General features: G+C 53.6%; 1 protein-coding gene across 3 annotated transcripts in view; it reads left to right on the plus strand.

Moving 5' to 3' along the window:
• The window catches only part of frem1a (Fras1 related extracellular matrix 1a), a 429,561-nt gene that overhangs the window by 191,160 nt on the left and 219,167 nt on the right, over positions 1-19,234 (plus strand). The gene's annotated exons all lie outside the window — the stretch shown is intronic.

Here is a 19,234-nt window from a genome sequence, read left to right on the forward strand (position 1 = left end):
GTGAAGGTGAGTGTGTGTGGTGGGGGAGTGTGTGTGTGTGGGAATGAGCGTGTGTGTGTGAGGGAAAGTGTGTGTGTGGGGGGGGCGAGTATGTGTGGGGGTAGAGTGTGAGTGTGGGAGGGAGCATGTGTGTGAGGAAGAGAGTGTGTATGTGTGTGAGGGAGAGTGTGTGTGAGGTTGTATGTGCATGTGAGTGTGAGGGAGAGAGTGTGTGAGGGAGGGCATGTGTGTGTGAGAGGGAGAGCATGCGCGTGTGTGTGTGGGGGGGGGAGGGAGAGTGTGTGTGTGGGGGGGGCAGGGAGAGTGTGTGTGTATGGGGAAGGGAGAGTGTGGGGGGGCAGGGAGAGTGTGTGTGGGGGAGGGAGAGTGTGTGTGTGTGTGGGGAGGGAGAGTGTGTGTGGGGGAGGGAGAGTGCGTGTGGGGGAGGGAGAGTGCGTGTGGGGGAGGGAGAGTGTGTGTGTGTGGCGGGGGGCAGGGAGAGTGTGTGTGTGGGGGAGGGAGAGTGTGTGTGGGGGAGGGAGCATGCGTGCATCCTCGTGTGTGTGGGGCAGGAGCGTGTGTGTGAGGGAGAGTGTGTGTGTGTGTGGTAGTATGTGGCGGAGAGCTTGTCTGTGTGTATGTGAGAGAGAGTGTATGTGTGGGAGTGAGAGTGTGTGTGTTTGCGTGTGTGTGGGAGGGAGGGCTTGTGTGTGGGAGGGAGAGTGTCTGTGTTTGGAGGAGAGGGAGAGTTTGTGTGTGTGTGTGTGTGTGGGAGGGAGATCGTGTGTGTGTGTGTGGGAGAGTGTGTGTGAGTGAGGGAGTGTGTGTGTGTGTGAGAGAGAGAGAGTCTGTGTGTGAGTGTGTTGTGTATGTGTGGTGTGTGTGAGGGACAGAGAGAGAGTGAAACAAAAACAGAAAATGCTGGAAAAGCTCAGCAGGACTAACAGCATCTATGGAGGGAAAAAAAAAGAGTTAACGTTTCAAGTCCTTATGACTCTTCAGCTCCTAAGGACTCAAAACGTTAACTCTTTTTTTTTCTGTCCACAGATGCTGTTAGGCCTGCTGAGTTTTTCCAGTGTTTTCTGTTTTTGTTTCAGATTCCAGCAACCACAGAATTTTTCTTTCATCTTAGGAAGAGAGCGTGTGTGTGTATGTGTGTGAGGGAGTGTGTGTGAGTGAGGGAGAGTATGTGTGTGTGAGAGGAAGAGTGTGTGTCCGTGTGTGTGAGGGAGAGCTTGTGAGTGTGTGTCTGTGTGTGTGAGGGAGAGCGTGTGTGTGTGAGAGTGAGTGTGGGAGAATGTGTGTGTGTGGGAGGGAGCGTGTGTGTGTGTGGGAGGGAGCGTGTGTGTGTGAGGGAGAGCTTGCGTGTGTGTGTGTGTGAGGGAGAGCGTGCGTGTGTGGGGGAGAATGTGTGTGTGTGTGTGTGTGTGGGAAGGAGAGAGTGTGTGTGTGTGAGGGAGAGTGCATGTGTGTGTTTGTGCACGCACGCGTGTGTGTGTGAGGGAGAGAGTCTGTGTGTGAGGGAGTGTGTGTGAGGGGGAGCGTGCGTGTGGAAGGGAGAATGTGTGTGAGAAGGAGAGTGTGTGCGCGCATGTGTGTGTGAGGGAGAGTGCGTGTGTGTGTGTGTGAGGGAGAATGTGTGTGTGTGGGAGTGTGTGAGAGAGAGTGTGTGTATTTGTGTGTGTGGGAGGGACTGTGTGTGGAAGGGGGGCTGTTTGGGGGGGAGGGAGAGCATGTTTGTGTGAGGGGGAGCGTATGTGTGTGAGGGAGAGTGTGTGTATGAGGTAGAGCGTGCGTGTGGGAGGGAGAGCAGGTTTGTGCGGGAGAATGTGTGTATGTGGGAGAGAGAGCGATTGTGTGTCTGTGAGGTAGAATGTGTGTGTGTGGGAGTGTGTGAGAGAGAGTGTGTGTGTGAGGGAGATGGTGTGTGCGCTCGTGTGTGTGTGTGAGGGAGAGTGTGTGTGCGCGCGTGTGTGTGGGAGCGAGAATGCATGTGAGTGGGAAGGAGAGTGTGTGTGCGCGTGTGTATGGGAAAGTGCATGTACGTGTGCATGTGAGGGAGAGTGCATGTGTGTGTGCGCGCGCGCATGTGTGTATGAGGGAAAGTGCATGGTGAGTGCACGCGCATGTGTGTGTGAGGGAGAGTGTATGGGTGAGTGTGTGTGTGAGGGAGAGTGCGCGTGTGTGTGTGCATGTGTGTGTGGAAGAGAGAGAGAGAGAGAGAGAGAGTGAAACAAAAACAGAAAATGCCGGAAAAACTCAGCAGGACTGACAGCATCTGTGGAGGGAAAAAAAACAGAGTTAATGTTTCAAGTCCTTATGACTCTTCTTCAGCTCTTAAGGACTCGAAATGTTAAATCTCTTTTTTTCTGTCCACAGATGCTGTTAGGCCTGCTGAGTTTTTCCAGCGTTTTCTGTTTTTGTTTCAGATTTCCAGCAACCGCAGTATTTTTCTTTAATCTTAGAAAGAGAGCGTGTGAGTGATTGAGGGAGAGTGTGTGTGTGAGAGGAAGAGCGTGTGTGTGTGGGAGGGAGAGCTTGCGTGTGTGTGTCCGTGTGTGTGAGGGAGTGCACGTGTGTATTTGAGAGGGAGAGCGCGTGTGTGTGGGAGGGAGAACCTGTGTATGGGTGTGTGTGGGGGAGGGAGAACGTGTGTGTGTTTGTGTGTGTGAGGGAGATCGTATGTGTGTGTGTGTGTGTGTGTGTGAGGGAGAGTGCATGTGTGTGTTTGTGCACGCGCGCGTGTGTGTGTGAGGGAGAGAGTCTGTGTGTGAGGGAGTGTGTGTGAGGGGGAGTGTGCGTGTGGAAGGGAGAATGTGTGTGAGAAGTAGAGTGTGTGTGCATGTATGTGTTTGTGCGCGTGTGCCTGTGTGTGTGAGGGAGAGTGCGTGTATGTCTGTGTGTGCGCGCATGTGTGTGTGAGGGAGAGTGTGTGTGTGTGAGGGAGAATGTGTGTTTATGTGGGAGTGTGTGAGAGAGAGTGTGTGTGTGTGGGAGTGAGAGTGTGTGTATTTGTGTGTGTGGGAGGGACTGTGTGTAGGAGGGGGGCTGTTTGGGGGGGAGGGAGAGCGTGTGTGTATGAGGTAGAGCGTGTGTGTGGGAGGGAGAGCAGGTTTGTGCGGGAGAACGTGTGTATGTGGGAGAGAGAGCGATTGTGTATGTGTGTGGGAGAGTGTGTGTGCATTTGTATGTGTGTGTGAGTGAGGGAGCATGTGTGTGCGTGAGGGAGATAGTGTGTGTGCTCGTGTGTGTGTGTGTGAGGGAGAGTGTGTGCGCGCGTGTGTGGGAGCGAGAATGCGTGTGAGTGGGAAGGAGAGTGTGTGTGTGCGCATGTGTATGGGAAAGTGCATGTACGGGTGTATGTGCATGTGAGGGAGAGTGCATGTGTGTGTGCGCGCGCATGTGTGTGTATGAGGGAGAGTGCATGGTGAGTGCATGCGCATGTGTGTTTGAGGGAGAGTGCATGTGTGAGGGAGTGCGCGTGTGTGTGTATGTGTGTGTGGGAGAGAGAGAGAGTGAAACAAAAACAGAAAATGCTGGAAAAACTCAGCAGGACTGACAGCATCTGTGGAGGGACAAAAAACAGAGTTAACGTTTCAAGTCCTTATGACTCTTCTTCAGCTCTTAAGGACTCGAAATGTTAACTCTTTTTTTCTGTCCACAGATGCTGTTAGGCCTGCTGAGTTTTTCCAGCGTTTTCTGTTTTTGTTTCAGATTTCCAGCAACCGCAGAATTTTCCTTTCATCTTAGAAAGAGAGCGTGTGTGTGAGTGAGGGAGTGTGTGTGTGTGTGAGTGAGGGAGAGCGTGTGTCTGTGTGTCCGTGTGTGAGTGGGAAAGTGTGTCCGTGAGTGAGAGGGAGAGTGTGTCCATGTGTGAGAGGGGGAGTGTGTCCGTGTGTGAGAGGGGGAGTGTGTCCGTGTGTGAGAGGGGGAGTGTGTCCATGTGTGAGAGGGGGAGTGTGTCCGTGTGTGAGAGGGGGAGTGTGTCCGTGTGTGACAGGGAGTGTATCCGTGTGTGGGAGAGAGAATGTGTGTGTGTGGGAAGGAGAGTGTGTGTGTGTGCGCATGTGTATGGGGGAGTGCATGTACGCATGCGTGTGCATATGAGGGAGATGCATGTGTGTGCGCGCGCGCATGTCTGTATGAGCGAGAGTGCATGGTGAGTGCACGCGCTTGTGTGTGTGAGGGAGAATGCGTGTGTGTGTGTGAGGGAGAGCGTGTGTGTGTGTGCATGTCCACGTATGTGTGTGTGAGAGAGAGAGTGAAACAAAAACAGAAAATGCTGGAAAAACTCAGCAGGACTGACAGCATCCATGGAGGGAAAAGAAACAGAGTTAACGTTTCAAGTCCTTATGACTCTTCTTCAGCTCTTAAGGACTCGAAACGTTAACTCTCTTTTTTTCTGTCCACAGATGCTGTTTTAGGCCTGCTGAGTTTTTCCAGCATTTTCTGTTCTGGTTTCAGATTTCCAGCAACCGCAGAATTTTTCTTTCATCTTAGAAAGAGAGCGTGTGTGTGAGTGAGGGAGTGTGTGTGTGAGTGAGGGAGAGTGTGTGTGTGAGAGGAAGAGTGTGTGTGTGTGTGGGAGGGAGAGCTTGCGTGTGTGTGTCCGTGTGTGTGAGGGAGAGAGTATGTGTGTGTGTGTGTGTGTGAGGGAGAGTGCATGTGTGTGTTTGTGCACGCGCGCGTTTGTGTGTGAGGGAGAGAGTCTGTGTGTGAGGGAGTGTGTGTAAGGGGGAGCGTGCGTGTGGGAGGGAGAATGTGTGTGAGAAGTAGAGTGTGTGTGCATGTATGTGTTTGTGCACGTGTGCCTGTGTGTGTGAGGGAGAGTGCGTGTATGACTGTGTGTGCGCGCGCATGTGTGTGTGAGGGAGAGTGTGTGTGTGTGTGAGGGAGAATGTTTGTTTATGTGGGAGTGTGTGAGAGAGAGTGTGTGTGTGTGGGAGTGAGAGTGTGTGTATTTGTGTGTGTGGGAGGGACTGTGTGTGGGAGTGGGGCTGTTTGGGGGGGAGGGAGAGCGTGTGTATGTAAGGGAGAGCGTATGTGTGTGAGGGAGAGTGTGTGTATGAGGTAGAGCATGCGTGTGGGAGGGAGAGCAGGTTTGTGCGGGAGAACGTGTGTATGTGGGAGAGAGAGCGATTGTGTATGTGTGTGGGAGAGTGTGTGTGCATTTGTATGTGTGTGTGAGTGAGGGAGCGTATGTGTGTGTGAGGGAGAGTGTGTGTGCGCGCGTGTGTGTATGGGAGCGAGAATGCGTGTGAGTGGGAAGGAGAGTGTGTGTCTGTGCGTGTGTATGGGAAAGTGCATGTACATGTGCATGTGAGGGAGAGTGCATGTGTGTGTGCGCGCGCGCGTGTGTGTGTATGAGGGAGACTGCGTGGTGAGTGCACGCGCATGTGTGTTTGAGGGAGAGTGCATGTGTGAGGGAGAGTGCGCGTATGTGTGTGTGGGAGAGAGAGAGAGTGAAACAAAAACAGAAAATGCCGGAAAAACTCAGCAGGACTGACAGCATCTGTGGAGGGAAAAAAAACAGAGTTAACGTTTCAAGTCCTTATGACTCTTCTTCAGCTCTTAAGGACTCGAAATGTTAACTCTTTTTTTCTGTCCACAGATGCTGTTAGGCCTGCTGAGTTTTTCCAGCATTTTCTGTTTTTGTTTCAGATTTCCAGCAACCGCAGAATTTTTCATTCATCTTAGAAAGAGAGTGTGTGTGTGAGTGAGGGAGAGCGTGTGTGTGAGTGAGGGAGAGCGTATGTCTGTGTGTCCGTGTGTGAGAGGGGGAGTGTGTCCGTGTGTGAGAGGGGGAGTGTGTTCGTGTGTGAGAGGGGGAGTGTGTCCGTGTGTGAGAGGGGGAGTGTGTCCGTGTGTGGGAGGGAGAATGTGTCCGTGTGTGAGAGGGGGAGTGTGTCCGTGTGTGAGAGGGGGAGTGTGTCCGTGTGTGAGAGGAAGTGTGTCCGTGTGTGGGAGGGAGAATGTGTGTGTGTGGGAAGGAGAGTGTGTGTGTGTGCGCGTGGGTATGGGGGAGGGCATATACGTGTGCGTGTGCATGTGAGGGAGATGCATGTGTGTGCGCGCCTGCATGTATGTATGAGGGAGAGTGCATGGTGAGTGCACGCGCTTGTGTGTGTGAGGGAGAATGCATGTGTGTGTGCGAGTGTGTGAGGGAGACCGTGTGTGTGTGTGTGCATGTACACGTATGTGTGTGTGAGAGAGAGAGTGAAACAAAAACAGAAAATGCTGGAAAAACTCAGCAGGACTGACAGCATCCATGGAGGGAAAAGAAACAGAGTTAACGTTTCAAGTCCTTATGACTCTTCTTCAGCTCTTAAGGACTCGAAATGTTAACTCTTTTTTTCTGTCCACAGATGCTGTTTTAGGCCTGCTGAGTTTTTCCAGCATTTTCTGTTTTTGTTTCAGATTTCCAGCAACCGCAGAATTTTTCTTTCATCTTAGAAAGAGAGCGCGTGTGAGTGAGTGAGGGAGTGTGTGTGAGGGAGGGAGAGTGTGTGTGTGAGAGGAAGAGCGTGTGTGTGTGTGGGTGGGAGAGCTTGCGTGTGTGTGTCCGTGTGTGTGAGGGAGAGCATGTGTGTTTGTGAGAGGGAGAGCGCGTGTGTGTGGGTGCATGTGTGGGGGAGGGAGAACGTCTGTGTGTGTGAGGGAGAGCGTATGTGTGTGTGTGTGTGTGTGAGGGAGAGTGCATGTGTGTGTTTGTGCACGCGCGTGTGTGTGTGTGAGGGAGTGTGTGTAAGGGGGAGCGTGCGTGTGGGAGGGAGAATGTGTGTGAGAAGGAGAGTGTGTGTGTGCATGTATGTGTTTGTGCACGTGTGCCTGTGTTTGTGAGGGAGAGTGCGTGTATGTCTGTGTGTGCGCGCATGTGTGTGTGAGGGAGAATGTGTGTGTGTGTGTGGGAGTGCGTGAGAGAGAGTGTGTGTGTGTGGGAGTGAGAGTGTGTGTATTAGTGTGTGTGGGAGGGACTGTGTGTGGGAGGGGGGCTGTTTGGGGGGAGGGAGAGCGTGTGTGTGTGAGGGAGAGCGTATGTGTGTGAGGGAGAGTGTGTGTATGGGGTAGAGCGTGCGTGTGGGAGGGAGAGCAGGTTTGTGTGGGAGAATGTGTGTATGTGGGAGAGAGAGCGATTGTGTATGTGTGTGGGAGAGTGTGTGTGCATTTGTATGTGTGTGTGAGTGAGAGGGAGCGTGTGTGTGTGTGTGAGGGAGATAGTGTGTGCGCTCGTGTGTGTGTGTGAGGGAGAGTGCGCGCGCGTGTGTGTGTGGGAGCGAGAATGCGTGTGAGTGGGAAGGAGAGTGTGTGTGTGCGCGTGTATGGGAAAGTGCATGTACATGTGCATGTGAGGGAGAGTGCATGTGTGTGTGCGCGCGCGCATGTGTGTATGAGGGAGAGTGTATCCGTGTGTGAGAGGGGGTGTGTGTCCGTGTGTGAGAGGGGGAGTGTGTCCGTGTGTGAGAGGGAGTGTGTCCGTGTGTGAGAGGGAGTGTGTCCGTGTGTGAGAGGGGGTGTGTGTCCGTGTGTGAGAGGGGGTGTGTGTCCGTGTGCGAGAGGGGGAGTGTGTCCGTGTGTGAGAGGGGGAGTGTGTCCGTGTGTGAGAGGGGAAGCGTGTCCGTGTGTGAGAGGGGAAGCGTTTCCGTGTGTGAGAGGGGGAGTGTGTCCGTGTGTGAGAGGGAGTGTGTCCGTGTGTGAGAGGGAGTGTGTCCGTGTGTGAGAGGGATTGTGTCCGTGTGTGAGAGGGATTGTGTCCGTGTGTGAGAGGGAGAGCGTGTGTGTGTGGGAGGGAGAATGTGTGTGTGTGGGGAGGAGAGTGTGTGTGTGTGCGCGTGGGTATGGGGGAGTGCATGTACACTTGCGTGTGCATGTGAGGGAGAGTGCATGTGTGTTTGAGGGAGAATGCATGGTGAATGCACGTGCATGTGTGTGTGAGGGAGAATGCGTATGTGAGTGTGTGAGGGAGAGCGTGTGTGTGTTGTGTGCGTGTTCACGTATGTGTATGTGTGTGTGAAAGAGAGAGTGAAACGAAAACAGAAAATGCTGGAAAAACTCAGCAGGACTGACAGCATCCATGGAGGGAAAAGAAACAGAGTTAATGTTTCAAGTCCTTATGACTCCATTTCAGCTCTTAAGGACTCGAAACGTTAAATCTCTTTTTTTCTGTCCACAGATGCTGTTTTAGGCCTGCTGAGTTTTTCCAGCGTTTTCTGTTTTTGTTTCAGATTTCCAGCAACCGCAGAATTTTTCTTTCATCTTAGAAAGAGAGCGTGCGTGTGTGTGTGTATGAGTGAGTGTGTGTGTGAGAGGAAGAGCGTGTGTGTGTGTGGGAGGGAGAACGTGTGTGTGTGTGTGAGGGAGAGCAAGTGTGTATGTGAGAGGGAGAACGCGTGTGTGTGTGTGAGGGAGAGCGTATGTGTGTGTGAGGGAGAGTGCATGTGTGTGTGTGCGCACGCGCACCTGTGTGTGTGAGGGAGAGCCTGTCTGCGTGTGTGTATGTGAGAGCGAGTGTGTGTGTGTGGGAGTGAAAGTGTATGTGTTTGTGTGCGTGTGTGTGGAAGGGACAGTGTGCATTTGTGTGTGAGTGAGGGAGCGTGTGTGTGTGTGAGGGAGATAGTGTGTGTGCTCGTGTGTGTGTGTGTGAGGGAGAGCGTATGTGTGTGTGAGGGAGAGTGCGTGTGTGTGTGTGCGCGCGTGCACCTGTGTGTGTGAGGGAGAGCCTGTCTGCGTGTGTGTATGTGAGAGCGAGTGTGTGTGTGTGGGAGTGAGAGTGTATGTGTTTGTGTGCGTGTGTGTGGAAGGGACAGTGTGCATTTGTGTGTGAGTGAGGGAGCGTGTGTGTGTGTGAGGGAGATAGTGTGTGTGCTCGTGTGTGTGTGTGTGTGAGGGAGAGTGTGTGTGCACGCGTGTGTGTGTGGGAGCGAGAATGCGTGTGAGTGGGAAGGAGAGTGTGTGTGTGCGCGTATGTATGGGAAAGTGCATGTACATGTGCATGTGAGGGAGAGTGCATGTGTGTGTGCGCGCGCGCATGTGTGTGTGAGGGAGAGTGCATGGTGAGTGCACGCGCATGTGTGTGTGAGGGAGAGTGCATGGGTGAGTGTGTGTGTGAGGGAGAGTGCGCGTGTATGTGTATGTGTGTGTGCGAGAGAGAGAGAGAGAGAATGAAACAAAAACAGAAAATGCTGGAAAAACTCAGCAGGACTGACAGCATCCATGGAGGGAAAAGAAATAGAGTTAACGTTTCCAGTCCTTATGACTCTTCTTCAGCTCTTAAGGACTCGAAACATTAACTCTGTTTCTTTCCTGTCCACAGATGCTGTTTTAGGCCTGCTGAGTTTTTCCAGCGTTTTCTGTTTTTGTTTCAGATTTCCAGCAACCGCAGAATTTTCCTTTCATCTTAGAAAGAGAGTGTGTGTGTGAGTGAGGGAGTGTGTGTGTGTGTGAGAGGTAGAGCGTGTGTGTGTGTGAGAGGGGGAGTGTGTGTGTGTGCATTCGTGTGTGTGTGTGTGTGTGAGAGCGAGTGTGTGCATGTGGGAGAATGTGTGGGAGTGAGAGCGTGTGTGTGTGTGGGAGGGGGAAACGTGTATGAGTGTGGGAAGGAGAGTGTGTATGTGTGTGTGTGCGCGCGCGCGCCTGTGTGTGAGGGAGAGCCTGTCTGCGTGTGTGTATGTGAGAGCGAGTGTGTGTGTGTGGGAGTGTGAGTGTATGTGTTTGTGTGCGTGTGTGTGGAAGGGACAGTGTGCATTTGTGTGGGAGGGAGGGCGTGTGTGTGAGGGAGAGCGTGCATGTGGGAGGGAGAGCGAGTGTGTGCATGTGGGAGAATGTATGTGTGTACGTATGTGTGTGCGTGTGAGGGATAGTGCGTGTGTGTGCACACGCGTGTTTGTGAGGGAATGTGTGTGCTTGTGAGGGAAAGAGTCTGTGTGTGAGTGTTGTGTGTGTGTGAGGGAGAGCATGCATGTGTGAGGGAGAATGTGTGGGAGAGTGTGTGTGTACGCGCGCATGTGTGTGTGAGGGAGAGTGCATGTGTGTGGGAGTGAGAGTATGTGTGTTTGTGTGCATGTGTGTGGGAGGGACAGTATGCAGATTGTGTGGGAGGGAGAGCTTGTGTGTGTGTGTGTGGGAGAGGGAGAGTTTGCTTGTGTGTGGGAGGGAGAGCATGTGTGTGTGGGAGGGAGCGTGTGTGTGTGGGAGGGAGAATGCATGTGTGTGTGTGTGCGCACCCCTGTGTGCGTGAGGGAGAGAGCCTGTGTGTGATTGTGAGGGAATATGTGGTGTGTGTGAGGGAGAGCGTGCTTTTGTGAGGGAGAGTGTGCGTGTGGGCGGGAGAATGTGTGTGGGAAGGAGAGTGTGTGTGTGTGCATGTGTGTGAGGGAGAGTGTGTGTGTGTGGGAGAGTGTGTGAGCGTGTGTGTGCGTGAGTGTGTGTGACGGAGAGCTTGTCTGTGTGTGTGTGTGAGAGAGATTGTGTATGTGTGGAAGTGAGAGTGTGTGTGTGTATGTGAGAGTGAGAGTGTGTGTGTGCATGTGTGTGGGAAAGAGAGTGTGTCTGTGTTTGCGGGGGAGGGAGAGTTTGTGTGTGGGGGAGGGAGAGTGTGTGTGTGGGGATGGGAGAGTGTGAGTGTGTGTGGGGGAGGGAGAGTGTGTGTGTGGGTGGGAGAGTGTGTTTGTGTGGGAGGGAGAGTGTGTGTGTGTGGGAGGGAGAGTGTGTGTGTGTGGGAGGGAGAGTGTGTGTGTGTGGGAGGGAGAGTGCGTGTGTGTGGGAGGGAGAGTGTGTGTGCGTGGGAGGGAGAGTGCGTGTGCGTGGGAGGGAGAGTGCGTGTGCGTGGGAGGGAGAGTGCGTGTGCGTGGGAGGGAGAGTGCGTGTGTGTGGGAGGGAGAGTGCGTGTGTGTGGGAGGGAGAGTGCGTGTGTGTGGGAGTGAGAGTGCGTGTGTGTGGGAGTGAGAGTGCGTGTGTGTGGGAGTGAGAGTGCGTGTGTGTGGGAGTGAGAGTGCGTGTGTGTGGGAGTGAGAGTGCGTGTGTGTGGGAGTGAGAGTGCGTGTGTGTGGGAGGGAGAGTGCGTGTGTGTGGGAGGGAGAGTGCGTGTGTGTGGGAGGGAGAGTGCGTGTGTGTGGGAGTGAGAGTGCGTGTGTGTGGGAGTGAGAGTGCGTGTGTGTGGGAGGGAGAGTGCGTGTGTGTGGGAGTGAGAGTGCGTGTGTGTGGGAGTGAGAGTGCGTGTGTGTGGAGTGAGAGTGCGTGTGTGTGGGAGTGAGAGTGCGTGTGTGTGGGAGTGAGAGTGCGTGTGTGTGGGAGTGAGAGTGCGTGTGTGTGGGAGTGAGAGTGCGTGTGTGTGGGAGTGAGAGTGCGTGTGTGTGGGAGGGAGAGTGTGTGTGTGGGAGAGTGTGTGTGTGTGTGGGAGAGTGTGTGTGGCAGAGTGTGTGTGTGTGTGGGAGAGTGTGTGTGTGTGTGGGAGTGTGTATGTGAGAGAGAGAGTCTGTGTGTGAGTGTGTTGTGTGTGTGTGTGTGAGGGACAGAGAGAGAGAGTGAGACAAAAACAGAAAATGCTTGAAAAACTCAACAGGACTAACAGCATCTGTGGAGGGAAAAAAAACAGAGTTAACGTTTCAAGTTCTTATGACACTTCTTCAGCTCTTAAGGACTCGAAACGTTAACTTTTTTATTCTGTCCACAGATGCTTTTAGGCCTGCTGAGTTTTTCCAGCGTTTTCTGTTTTTGTTTCAGATTTCCAGCAACCCGCAGAATTTTTCTTTCATCTTAGAAAGAGAGCGTGTGAGTGATTGAGGGAGAGCGTGTGTGTGTGTGAGTGAGGGAAGGAGAGAGTGTGTGTGCGCGCGCACGCCTGTGTGTGTGAGGGAGACAGCATGTGTGTGAGTGCGCGTGCATGTGTGTGTGATGGAGAGTGCGCATGTGTGTGTGAGGGAGAGTGCGTGTGTGTGTGGGAGTGTATGAGGGAGAGCCTGTCTGCGTGTGTGTATGTGAGAGCGAGTGTGTGTGTCTCGGAGTGAGAGTGTGTGTGTTTGTGTTTGTGGAAGGGACAGTGTGCATTTGTGTGGGAGGAAGGGCGTGTGTGTGTGTGTGTTAGGGAGAGAGTGCATGTGGGAGGGAGAGCGAGTGTGTACGTGTGGGAGAATGTATGTGTGTGCGTGTGAGGGAGAGTGTGTGTGTGAGGGAAAGAGTCTGTGTGTGAGTATGTTGTGTGTGTGAGGGAGAGCATGCATGTGCAAGGGAGAATGTGTGTGTGGGAGAGTGTGTACGCGCGCATGTGCGTGTGAGGGAGAGTGCATGTGTGTGGGAGTGAGAGTATGTGTGTTTGTGTGCATGTGTGTGGGAGGGACAATGTGCAGATGTGTGTGTGGGAGGGAGAGTTTGTGTGTGTGTGTGTGTTTGGGAGAGGGAGAGTTTGCTTGTGTGGGGGAGGGAGAGCGTGTGTGTGGGAGGGAGCATGTGTGTGGGAGGGAGAATGCATGTGTGTGTGCGCACACCCCTGTGTGCGTGAGGGAGAGAGCCTGTGTGTGAAGGAGTGTGTGTGAGGGAGAGCGTGCTTTTGTGAGGGAGAGTGTGCGTGTGGGAGAGAGAATGTGTGTGGGAAGGAGAGTGTGTGTGTGCGTGTGTGTGAGGGAGAGTGCATGTGTGTATGTGTTGTGTATGTGTGTGTGAGGGAGAGAGAGAGAGAGAGTGAAACAGGAACAGAAAATGCTGGAAAAACTCAGCAGGACTGACAGCATCCATGGAGGGAAAAGAAATAGAGCTAACGTTTCAAGTCCTTATGACTCTTCTTCAGCTCTTAAGGACTCGAAACATTAACTCTGTTTCTTTTCTGTCCACAGATGCTGTTTTAGGCCTGCTGAGTTTTTCCAGCGTTTTCTGTTTTTGTTTCAGATTTCCAGCAACCGCAGTATTTCCCTTTCATCTTAGAAAGAGAGTGTGTGTGTGAGTGAGGGAGTGTGTGTGTGAGTGAGGGAGAGCGTGTGTGAGTGAGGGAGAGCGTGTGTGAGTGAGGGAGAGCGTGTGTGAGTGAGGGAGAGCGTGTGTGAGTGAGGGAGAGCGTGTGTCTGGTCTCCGTGTGTGCGAGGGAGTGCGTCCGTGTGTGAGAGGTAGAGCGTGTGTGTGTGAGAGGGGGAATATGTGTGTGCGCGTTCGTGTGTGTGTGTGTGAGAGCGAGTGTGTGCATGTGGGAGAATGTGTGGGAGTGAGAGCGTGTGTGTGTGTGGGAGGGGGAACGTGTATGTATGTGGGAAGGAGAGTGTGGGTGTGTGTGTGTGCGCGCGCGCGCCTGTCTGCGTGTGTGTATGTGAGAGCGAGTGTGTGTGTGTGGGAGTGAGAGTGTATCTGTTTGTGTGCGTGTGTGTGGAAGGGACAGTGTGCATTTGTGTGTGAGGGAGAGTGTGTGTGTGAGGGAGAGCGTGCATGTGGGAGGGAGAGCGAGTGTGTGCGTGTGGGAGAATGTGTGTGTGTGCGTGTGAGGGAGAGTGCGTGTGTGTGTGCACACGCGTGTTTGTGAGGGAATGTGTGCCTGTGAGGGAAAGAGTCTGTGTGTGAGTGTGTTGTGTGTGTGAGGGAGAGCATGCATGTGTGAGGGAGAATGTGCGTGAGAGTGTGTGTGTATGCGTGCATGTGCGTGTGGGAGTGAGAGTATGTGTGTTTGTGTGCATGTGTGTGGGAGGGACAGTGTGCAGATGTGTGGGTGGGAGGGAGAGTTTGTGTGTGTGTGGGAGAGGGAGAGTTTGCTTTTGTGTGGGAGGGAGAGCGTGTGTGTGTGGGAGGGAGAGTGTGTGTGTGGGAGGGAGAATGCATGTGTGTGTGTGTGTGCGGACCCCTGTGTGCATGAGGGAGAGAGCCTGTGTGTGATTGTGAGGGAGTGTGTGTGAGGGAGAGCGTGCTTTTGTGAGGGAGAGTGTGCGTGTGGGAGAGAGCCTGTGTGTGATTGTGAGGGAGTGTGTGTGAGGGAGAGCGTGCTTTTGTGAGGGAGAGTGTGCATGTGAGAGGGAGAATGTGTGTGGGAAGGAGAGTGTGTGTGTGTGTGTGAGAGTGTGTGACGGAGAGCTTGTCTGTGTGTGTGTGTGTGTGAGAGAGAGAGTGTGTATGTGTGGGAGTGAGAGTGTGTGTGTTTGCATGTGTGTGGGAGGGAGAGTGTGTCTGTGTTTGCGGGGGAGGGAGAGTTTGTGTGTGTGTGGGGGGGAGGGAGACTGTGTGTGTGTGGGGGTCGGAGAGTGTGAGTGTGTGGGAGGGAGAGTGTGTGTGTATGCGAGGAAGAGTGTGTGTGTGGGAGGGGGAGTGTGTGTGGGAGGGAGTGTGTGTGTGTGTGGGAGGGAGTGTGTGTGTGTGTGGGAGGGAGAGTGTGTGTGTGTGGGAGGGAGAGTGTGTGTGTGTGGGAGGGAGAGTGTGTGTGTGTGTGGGAGGGAGAGTGTGTGTGTGTGTGGGAGGGAGAGTGTGTGTGTGTGTGGGAGGGAGAGTGTGTGTGTGTGGGAGGGAGAGTGTGTGCGTGTGTGGGAGGGAGAGTGTGTGTGTGTGGGAGGGAGAGTGTGTGTTTGTGGGAGGGAGAGTGTGTGTGTGGGAGGGAGAGTGTGTGTGTGTGGGAGGGAGAGTGTGTGTGTGGGAGGGAGAGTGTGTGTGTGTGGGAGGGAGAGTGTGTGTGTGGGAGGGAGAGTGTGTGCGTGTGTGGGAGGGAGAGTGTGTGTGTGTGGGAGGGAGAGTGTGTGTGTGTGGGAGGGAGAGTGTGTGCGTGTGTGGGAGGGAGAGTGTGTGTGTGTGGGAGGGAGAGTGTGTGTGTGTGGGAGGGAGAGTGTGCGTGTGTGGGAGGGAGAGTGTGTGTGTGTGGGAGGGAGAGTGTGTGTGTGTGGGAGGGAGTGTGTGTGTGTGGGAGGGAGAGTGTGTGTGTGGGAGGGAGAGTGTGTGTGTGTGGGAGGGAGTGTGTGTGTGTGGGAGGGAGAGTGTGTGTGTGTGGGAGGGAGAGTGTGTGTGTGGGAGGGAGAGTGTGTGTGTGGGAGGGAGAGTGTGTGTGTGTGGGAGGGAGAGTGTGTGTGTGGGAGGGAGAGTGTATGTGTGTGTGAGGGAGAGAGAGAGAGAGTGAAACAAGAACAGAAAATGCTTGAAAAACTCAGCAGGACTGACAGCATCCATGGAGGGAAAAGAAATAGAGTTAACGTTTCAAGTCCTTATGACTCTTCTTCAGCTCTTAAGGACTCAAAACATTAACTCTCTTTCTTTTCTGTCCACAGATGCTGTTTTAGGCCTGCTGAGTTTTTCCAGCGTTTTCTGTTTTTGTTTCAGATTTCCAGCAACCGCAGAATTTTCCTTTCATCTTAGAAAGAGAGCGTGTGTGTGAGTGAGGGAGTGTGTGTGTGTGTGAGTGAGGGAGAGCGTGTGTCTGTGTGTCCGTGTGTGAGTGGGAAAGTGTGTCCGTGAGTGAGAGGGAGAGTGTGTCCGTGTGTGAGAGGGAGAGTGTGTGTGTGTGAGAGGGGGAGTGTGTGTGTGTGTGTGTGTGTGTGTGAGTGAGTGTGTGCATGTGGGAGAATGTGTGGGAGTGAGAGCGTGTGTGTGTGTGGGAGGGGGAACGTGTATGTGTGTGGGAAGGAGAGTGTGTGTGTGCGCGCGCGCCTGTGTGTGTGAGGGAGAGCCTGTCTGCGTGTGTGTATGTGAGAGCGAGTGTGTGTGTGTGTGGGAGTAAGAGTGTATGTGTTTGTGTGCGTGTGTGTGGAAGGGAAAGTGTGCATTTCTGTGGGAGGGAGGGCGTGTGTGTGAGGGAGAGCGTGCATGTGGGAGGGAGAGCGAGTGTGTGTGTGGGAGAATGTGTGGGTGTGTGTACGTATGTGTGTGCGTGTGAGGGAGAGTGCGTGTGTGTGCACATGCGTGTTTGTGAGGGAATGTGTGTGCATGTGAGGGAAAGAGTCTGTGTGTGAGTGTGTTGTGTGTGTGAGGGAGAGCATGCATGTGTGAGGGAGAATGTGTGGGAGATTGTGTGTGTACGCGCGCATGTGCATGTGAGGGAGAGTGCATGTGTGTGGGAGTGAGAGTATGTGTGTTTGTGTGCATGTGTGTGGGAGGGACAGTGTGCAGATGTGTGTGGGAGGGAGAGTTTGTGTGTGTGTGTGTGTGTGTGTGTGTGTGTGTGGGAGGGGGATAGTTTGCTTGTGTGTGGGAGGGGGAGCATGTGTGTGTGGGAGGGAGAATGCATGTGTGTGTGTGTGTGTGCAAACCCCTGTGTGCATGAGGGTGAAAGCCTGTGTGTGATTGTGAGGGAGTGTGTGTGAGGGAGAGCATGCTTTTGTGTGGGAGAGTGTGCATGTGGGAGGGAGAATGTGTGTGGGAAGGAGAGTGTGTGTGTGTGCGGAGAGTGCGTGTGTGTGTGTGTGCGTGGGAGAGTGTGTGAGCGTGTGTGAGCATGTGTGTGTGTCTGAGAGTGTGTGACGGAGAGCTTGTCTGTGTGTGTGATTGTGTGACGGAGAGCTTGTCTGTGTGTGTGTGTGTGAGAGAGAGTGTGTATGTGTGGGAGTGAGAGTGTGTGTGTTTGCATGTGTGTGGGAGGGAGAGTGTGTCTGTGTTTGCGGGGGAGGGAGAGTTTGTGTGTGTGTGTGAGGGAGAGTGTGTGTGTGTGAGGGAGTGTGTGTGTGTGTGAGGGAGAGTGTGTGGGAGTGAGAGTGTGTGTGTGTGGGAGTGAGAGTGTGTGTGTGTGGGAGTGAAAGTGTGTATGTGTGGGAGTGAGAGTGTGTGTGTGTGGGAGTGAAAGTGTGTATGTGTGGGAGTGAGAGTGTGTGTGTGTGGGAGTGAGAGTGTGTGTGTGTGTGTGGGAGGGAGAGTGTGTGTGTGTGGGAGGGAGAGTGTGTGTGTGGGAGGGAGAGTGTGTGTGTGTGGGAGGGAGAGTGTGTGTGTGTGGGAGGGAGAGTGTGCGTGTGTGGGAGGGAGAATGTGCGTGTGTGGGAGGGAGAGTGTGCGTGTGTGGGAGGGAGAGTGTGTGTGGGAGGGAGAGTGTGTGTGTGTGGGAGTGAGAGTGTGTGTGTGTGTGTGTGTGTGTGGGAGAGTGAGTGAGAGAGAGAGAGTCTGTGTGTGAGTGTGTTGTGTATGTGTGTGTGTGTGAGGGACAGAGAGAGAGTGAAACAAAAACAGGAAATGCTGGAAAAGCTCAGCAGGACTAACAGCATCTGTGGAGGGAAAAAAAACAGAGTTAACGTTTCAAGTCCTTATGACTCTTCTTCAGCTCTTAAGGACTCGAAATGTTAACTCTTTTTCTCTGTCCACAGATGCTGTTAGGCCTGCTGAGTTTTTCCAGTGTTTTCTGTTTTTGTTTCAGATTTCCAGCAACCGCAGAATTTTCCTTTCATCTTAGAAAGAGAGCGTGTGTGTGAGTGTGTGTGTGTGTGTGTGTGTGTGAGGGAAGGAGAGAGTGTGTGTGTGCGCGCGCACGCCTGTGTGTGTGAGGGAGAGAGCAAGTGTGTGAGTGCACGTGCATGTGTGTGTGATGGAGAGTGCGTGTGTGTGTGTTTGCGCGCATGTGTGTGAGTGTGTGTGTGAGGGAGAGTGCGTGTGTGTGAGGGAGAGCCTGTCTGCGTGTGTGTATGTGAGAGCGAGTGTGTGTGTGGGAGTGAGAGTGCGTGTGTTTGTGTGAGGGAGGGTGCATGTGTTTGTGTGAGGGACAGTGTGCATTTGTGTGGGAGGGAGGGCGTGTGTGTGGGAGGGAGGGCGTGTGTGTGTGAGGGAGGGCGTCTCTGTGTGTGAGGGAGAGCGTGCATGTGGGAGGGAGAGCGAGTGTGTACGTGTGGGAGAATGTATGTGTGTGCGTGTGAGGGAGAATGCGTGTGTGTGAGGGAAAGAGTCTGTGAGTGTGTTGTGTGTGTGAGGGAGAGCCTGCATGTGGGAGGGAGAATGTGTGTATGTGTGGGAGAGTGTGTGTGTACGCGTGCATGTGAGGGAGGGTGCATGTGTGTGGGAGTGAGACTATGTGTGCTTGTGTACATGTGTGTGGGAGGGACAGTGTGCAGATGTGTGTGTGGGAGGGAGAGTTTGTGTGTGTGTGTGGGAGAGGGAGAGTTTCCTCGTGTGTGGGAGGGAGCGTGTGTGTGTGGGAGGGAGCATGTGTGTGTGTTCGTGTGTGTGTGAGGGGGGAAGCGTGTGTGTGATGGAGAGTGCGTGTGTGTGAGGGAGAGTGTGTGTGCGTGTGTATGTGAGGAAGAGTGTGTGTGAGGGAGAGCGTGTGTGTGTGAGGGAGAGCCTGTCTGCGTGTGTGTATGTGAGAGCGAGTGTGTGTGTGGGAGTGAGAGTGCGTGTGTTTGTGTGAGGGAGGGTGCATGTGTTTGTGTGAGGGACAGTGTGCATTTGTGTGGGAGGGAGGGCGTGTGTGTGGGAGGGAGGGCGTGTGTGTGTGAGGGAGGGCGTCTCTGTGTGTGAGGGAGAGCGTGCATGTGGGAGGGAGAGCGAGTGTGTACGTGTGGGAGAATGTATGTGTGTGCGTGTGAGGGAGAATGCGTGTGTGTGAGGGAAAGAGTCTGTGAGTGTGTTGTGTGTGTGAGGGAGAGCCTGCATGTGGGAGGGAGAATGTGTGTATGTGTGGGAGAGTGTGTGTGTACGCGTGCATGTGAGGGAGGGTGCATGTGTGTGGGAGTGAGACTATGTGTGCTTGTGTACATGTGTGTGGGAGGGACAGTGTGCAGATGTGTGTGTGGGAGGGAGAGTTTGTGTGTGTGTGTGGGAGAGGGAGAGTTTCCTCGTGTGTGGGAGGGAGCGTGTGTGTGTGGGAGGGAGCATGTGTGTGTGTTCGTGTGTGTGTGAGGGGGGAAGCGTGTGTGTGATGGAGAGTGCGTGTGTGTGAGGGAGAGTGTGTGTGCGTGTGTATGTGAGGAAGAGTGTGTGTGAGGGAGAGCGTGTGTGTGTGTGTGTGTGAGGGAGAGTGCATGTGTGGGAGTGTGTGAAGGAGGGAGTGTGTGAGGGAGAGATTGTCTGTATATGTGCGTGTCTATGTGTGTGTGGGAGAGAGTGTGTGTGTGGGAGTGAGAGTGTTTGTGTGCATGTGTGTGGGAGGGACAGTGTGCGGGTGTGTGTCTGGGAGGGAGAGTTTGTGTGTTCGTGTGTGTGTGGAGGTGGAAGTGTGTGTGTGAGGGACAGCGTGCGTGTGTATGTGTGTGTGAGAGAGAGGGTGTAAGTGTGCGAGTAAGAGCGTGTATGTGTGTGTATCGGAGTGTACGTGTGTAAGGGAGACTGCCTGTGTGTGTGCGAGTGTGTGAGGGAGAGAGTGTGTGAGGAAGAGCTTGTCTGTGTGTGTGTGTGT

The sequence above is a fragment of the Cetorhinus maximus genome, chromosome 2 (genome assembly GCF_964194155.1).
Source record: "Cetorhinus maximus chromosome 2, sCetMax3.hap1.1, whole genome shotgun sequence".
Taxonomy (NCBI): domain Eukaryota; kingdom Metazoa; phylum Chordata; class Chondrichthyes; order Lamniformes; family Cetorhinidae; genus Cetorhinus; species Cetorhinus maximus.